The sequence below is a fragment of the Emydura macquarii genome, unplaced genomic scaffold (genome assembly GCF_026122565.2).
Source record: "Emydura macquarii macquarii isolate MOO-44397 ecotype Brisbane River unplaced genomic scaffold, CSIRO-AGI_Emac_v2 contig_2863, whole genome shotgun sequence".
NCBI classification, from domain to species: Eukaryota; Metazoa; Chordata; order Testudines; family Chelidae; genus Emydura; species Emydura macquarii.
Genome location: NW_027133000.1, coordinates 2,223,013 through 2,229,012, shown reverse-complemented (window position 1 = coordinate 2,229,012; position 6,000 = coordinate 2,223,013). Strand labels below are relative to the sequence as shown.

At 38.0% G+C, this 6,000-nt stretch overlaps 1 long non-coding RNA gene across 1 annotated transcript in view; it reads right to left on the bottom strand.

Annotated features, from left to right (window-relative positions):
• Positions 1-252: 252 nt before the first annotated feature.
• LOC137166497 (uncharacterized) overlaps positions 253-6,000 on the bottom strand; it is a 67,865-nt gene continuing 62,117 nt past the window's right edge. Inside the window, exon 3 of the long non-coding RNA XR_010923714.1 lies at positions 253-932. This is a non-coding gene — a long non-coding RNA (uncharacterized lncRNA). The remainder of the gene's footprint in view (positions 933-6,000) is intronic.

Here is a 6,000-nt window from a genome sequence, read left to right as displayed (position 1 = left end):
AGGGAATGTGGATTCCTAAATCACTTAAGTGCTTTTGAAAATCCTACCCTATATATTTAAAATCAGTTCCTAAGACAGCTACCCCCTACTTAATGTGGGGCCATCCCTCCTGTAGCTCCATCCTGCTAGGTGCTGAGCACTCTGGCCTTGACCTTGCAAAGTGCTTAAGCGAGTGCTTAACTTTAACCTGTGAATAGTCCCATAGACTTCAATGAAAAATCAATTTTGAAAAAATGTCTTAGATCTCAGCTGTTCTTTGCCATTGGTTTATTTTATTGGTTTATTCTAAGGTAGCTACATTATTGTGAGTAATATAGCTACTACATAGACAAACTTCTCTATTCTATGTGAAGTGTTTTAAGAGGTTCTTAGCTGATGATGGGCAGGTTTACTAAACTTACAGTATTCTACCTCATATTTCTGTATAGACTCATAGAAGTTGCCAGTTTTGAGTAAAAATAATGATAATTCTCTTTATATTCTACTACTTCTGCTCCCCTTTAACTAGCTGTGTTTACCTTTCACTGGGAATTACCCCCCATTCCCATGCTTCTGAAACTAGAGGGTTGGTCAAGCATCCAAAATAGTTTAGTCCATTGTGTCTCAGTACCTTCCCCTTGCTTATTTTTCCATCCATTCTATGTTGTTCTGATCCATTTAACAGATTGGTTACTCTCAATCACAAAATCCCCTAACCATTATAGGAGGACCATATTTTCCCCATTCCCTCCAGCATACAAGTCATTCAGCTGACCAGTGACAACAAACTGGATAAAAGAGTCTGAAGAGAACAGTCACCGCTCACATTCCTCCAAGTACTCTCTGTTGTGCTGTACTTGGGTGTTCCCAATGCAACCGACAGGGACATGTCCATTTCACTGACTTATAAAAAGAGTAGTGCACACATCTCCTGGGTGACGATAAAAGGAGGACTATGAAAAGAAAACACAAGGAAACCTGGGTCAGACAAGACAACATTTGAACTCTGATATAGTCCTAAATCTGGGTCCAATTTTGCCTGATGTTCGAGTGCCTCCTGTGAGGTGCTGAACACTTTCAACTACCACTAACCTCAATGAAAACCCAGGGCACTCAGCAACTTGCCAGAGACGCTCATCACCTTGCAGGATTGGGTCCTCTCTGAGCTGCAATCGACCCAGTTAATATTTGATCTCAGCTAGTTTACAGTGTATTGGACACCGTATATGCTGTTATGCCATGTCATCACTCTCATGTAACTGTGTCAATGAGCACTCATACACAATTCAAAACAAGTTAGCAGAGCCCAGCAATCTAAGAGCTGGAGGCCATGATACATCTGATGACATTTACAGAAACTGCTAACATAAATCAGCTAATACAACAAATGGCATTTATTTAATGAAATTATTTTACAAAACAATTAGTCCATAATCTAGACCAGAAATAGAGGAGGAAAATATATATACCCCACCACGTCAGCTACTTTTTCAAGTAGCCTGATTTATGGCACCAAATTAAGAGAAAGTGAAATTAAGATAAGTGTTTGATAAGTGAAACTCATTTACTATAGATCTGTACATTAAACAAGTATATAAATCCTAATACAGACATTAGAATTATAATACATGGTTAAACAGAATGCAGTGTGAATGTAGAGACTTGTCTTAGGTCCACAACATTTGTCAGTGAACTGCTGGTTCCCAATTCTTACTGAACATTTTCCAGGAATGTACTTAGCATGTGACCTTTATGTGGCTGCACAGTTTCCCCAACTGTTTTCATAGCTCATAAAGTGCTTAGGAAGTGTTTATAAAAATTGCTCAAGGAAACTGTGCCACAAAGAACTTGAGCTTCATGGGTCTCAGTGGTCCAGCTTTGATTTAGTTCTCTAAGAAGAGATTTTGTATTGTAAATGCCCTAGTAACATCTGCATACAGCTCCTCCTGGGATCGCAGTGAGACACAGTCAGGTTTAATGTGTGTTATTTGGCTGAGATTCTTCAATATGTGATGGTTGACTTACCTCCCTCATGATATCACACATGCAAGTGTTTCCCCTCTACTTATTGATGGACACTTTCAGTTATCTGACTGTGATGGGAAGAGATTATGTCATAAATACCATAGCAATATCCATAAAGAATCCTTTGGAACACAACATAGGAACTGTCAAATCCAAAGTGTACTCTTGGATCAAAAGTCCACAACTTATGGTACTTGACCTATTGACCTGTGAGTATTCATATACCTTCTCACGTATGCTGTAGCAGTCTATTTGGAGAGATGTAGCCAGAGAAGTGTTGCAAACAAGTTCTCAGTATATAGCTCTCGAGAGAATACTTGGACGGAGTAACAATGAAAAATGGTCATGTAAGAATGATAAGGTTTCTAAGAAACAGTGGTTAGCTAAACTTAATTAATCAAGCCAAATTTATCACTAGTGTGAATGAATTCTTTCACTTGACCACAGAAATAGACTTGAGATTTTAACTGTATATTAACTTCCAAATTATCAACACCCAAATAAACTGAGATTCTACAATATTAATAAAATATCCTCTTTTGTTTATAACCTGGGAAGATTACTTCTTTTGTTAGTTGCAGGACCTTCTAAATACCAATCATCTCTAATTTCTGGTACTGATCAGAGGGGCATAGTAGCAGAAAGGGAGAACTTGTCACCCAGACTAAAGTCTTAATCAAGTGGGCTGTAATACTTTGGTCTAATGTTGGTTATTGGGTTTAGTGTTTAGGTGCTGGGTGTTTGGGTACCACTTGGCTCTTGATATGCAGGAGGTCAGACTAGATGATCTGGCAGTCCCTTCTGGTCTTAACCGCAATGACTCCTTTTAACAATAGCACTTTTCTAGCTCAAGGCTGTTTAACAACAACTTAATGTAATCTGTCCTTCAATCTGATTTTGTGACTATCTGTATTCAGAGATGCACATTCACACCTATTTGTTAATTAGGTACCCACTTTAGAGAAACTAATTGGGTCATCATCCAAAAGGAAAAGAGCATGTGACACTTATCAGGTTTTAATTTAATCATGAACACCAGCTTCAATTGCACTTATTCATTTCCCAGTTGTAACTTGGTACTGCAAATTTAAACAAAATGACCAATGTGGTTGTGTAGTTGACCAAATCTCAGTGGCTTTGTATTGCCACCTTATAGCTCCTTGTTCATTTCTTTTTATAATCGGACTAAAAATCTTTACTAGAATAAAAAAATCTCTCATATTTCAGTTGAAATTCTTGTAAGGTGGATTTTCATGTAGCAGTCAGTTTGGCTATCCACTTACTCTCATGAATTTTGTTTGAGCTCAACACTATTTGGACTCCTCCATTCCAGCCCAAGATGAGTATTTGGGGGCTAGGAAATATAAACTACGTATTCAACTTAATGGGGTTAATTCCTTGTTTGCCAAGTTAAACTTCAGATCTTCAACCGTTTCCAAAAAGCAATGAGAGAGTGGCAGCTACCAACAGACCTTACTGGACCTGGAATCACAAAGGGAAGAGTTCAGGAACATCCTTTAATCTGTTAGATGTGTCCCTTTGTATCAGAAGGGGAGGTTTCCTCATGCCCATAGAGGACATGTGCAGGTAACTTTTCTCCTTACTATACAGGTCAGCTGACCAGTTGCCACAGGTATTCCCTCCAATAAAAATGTCATATATTTTCAAGTGTTTAGCTGAGTCCGTCAGGCTCCTTTAAAATAACAATTTAAAACAGTTTTGCTTTGTTAATGTGCACTTTCTTCTATGAAACGAAATACAATGATAACATGATAACAGCACTGCAATATACTATAGATGCCTAGTTTTTTTGAGGGGCGACATAAATGCTAAAATAAGGAAGAGTATTTAAAAAAAATGTACAATATATATATAAGAATCCAGATGACTAATTCACAGAGGAATTCATAATGGCAGGGTGTGGAGAGGGGGCAGTTAAGAAGGAGTAGTGGATGCTCTACCATAATCAAAGATTGCGTAAAATATCAGAGCCAATACCTATGAAAGAAAAATTGCTTCAAGTGCAAGAGGAGCTCCTATGAATTCAGCCTGTGATCAGCCTATTTAGTATGAAAAGAAGCCAGATTCTGCAATCTGTCTTCACTCCATTCTCAGGGCTGCCCTAGCTGCACTGACCTTCAGCAAACCCTGAATGGGGGAGGTGTAAGCCACTTCCCCTCAGTCTCTGTACTGGCACCAGCACTGAATCTGTGTTCATGCTTATTGTCCTGCCCATGACCCTTTGAAATGGTGAACATAATAAAGCATTCGAAAAGGTGTTGCAATATTATAACAAGGGTAAGTATGGAGCACTTGAATTCCGCAGGGCTATTATCATCAAGTCTGCTATTTATACGGACTCTTCTGCCAACCCATTTAACTGTCCTAAGTAATTTCACTGAATAGAATGGTTATTTTGGATTTGCACTGCTGTAAATAAGAGCAGATTTTAGCCCAATGTATTTACTAGCATTCTTCTGAGTTTATAGAAACATCAATTTTATTTTTCCCTCAAATTTAATTAATTTAAATTTAATCAGAGAGATCCCACGCTGTTAATTTCAACATTCATCTAATCTTGATATGAAACACAACAGTTACTTCTTCCCTAAGGATTAGCAAAAGGCCAATAAAGTAACTACCTAGTATTAGCTTGCAGTCCTTGGACCATAGTAAAAAGTGTAAGGTTTTGGATGAAAATATCCCAGCATTTTATGACTGGAACACATTGCACAAAAAGAAAATGTGAGTCATTTTTTTATGAGAAATTTATCTCTAGAAAAAAGCTGCATGATGAGACAATATCAATTCTGCCTAAAAAGCATCAGAACAGATACTGAAAGAAAAAACGCAACATAAATTGCAAGAGCAAAGATTCTATTTTGCTGCTACAAAGGATGGTTATTCTGCTAACCATATGTTCAGTGCTCTGAACAATAAAACAAAATCATACTTACTGTGCCTGTTTAATGATTATACAGTACAGTCCGCAGGACTCCACTCATACATAACACTGACATTATCCTGCAGGCATTAGCAAGTACGGCTGGATTATGCGCTTGTGTGCTCTCTAGTTCAGGTGTAGCTAGAGCTTTGAAAAAGGCATATTGCGCTCCTCATCTCAATATACCTATAAGTTCCCCAAGATGACAAGCTATATACGTCCAATTGTATTACACATGGGTGCAGTTACCATAGATGTAGATCAGCAGTATTTTAGTAAAAGGTCTGAGGTTTTTTTTTAAAGCTGCCAGTTGCCATGAGAAATGTTGCCCCCATGAAGTAAAAGAAAGTAGTACACCATTAAGACCTCCCACATTTCAATTTAGAATTAATATAATATTGGACCTGATCCCATTGAAGAAGGCTACATACTTCTCGCAACCTTTGAGATGGTGGAATCTTCTTTCAGAGAGTGTTGCAAGATCTTTTTTTAAAAACCTCAAAAAGCAGGCAGTGGCCATAGGAACGGAGACAATGAAGCAGCTGGTTTTATGCTCAGAACTGAAAAGTAACAATACATTTGCCACGAAAAAATGTGGAATTTGAACTTTTACAGAAAATCTTTAGTTTCTACATTTTGTGAAAAAATAAAAACCATATAGTAGAACTCGTTTATTGGAGCCTCCATTACCTGGCTCTCCATATTAACTGAACCACGAGCTGCCCAGGGCTGATAGTGGTTGTGGCTGCCACCCAAGTGGGACTATACAAGCCTCGCCACTGTGGTCAGCTGATACCTATGTATATTGTGGCCAGGGAAACTAAAGTTCAGTGTTTCATTTTAATCGTGGAAAAACACGGATTTGTGTGTGTTTTTAATTGGAGAATTTTGGGTTTTTTATCATGGAAAACTAGGATCCCCTGGTCATAACTTCTGTGCATGTGGTTGTTTTGATTTGTTTTTTGTATTTGTCACTAACCTTAATTAAATAAGCTTTAAAATATGCTTTCCATGATATACAACAGCCCTGCCTTCATCCAAGTGTGCTCTTA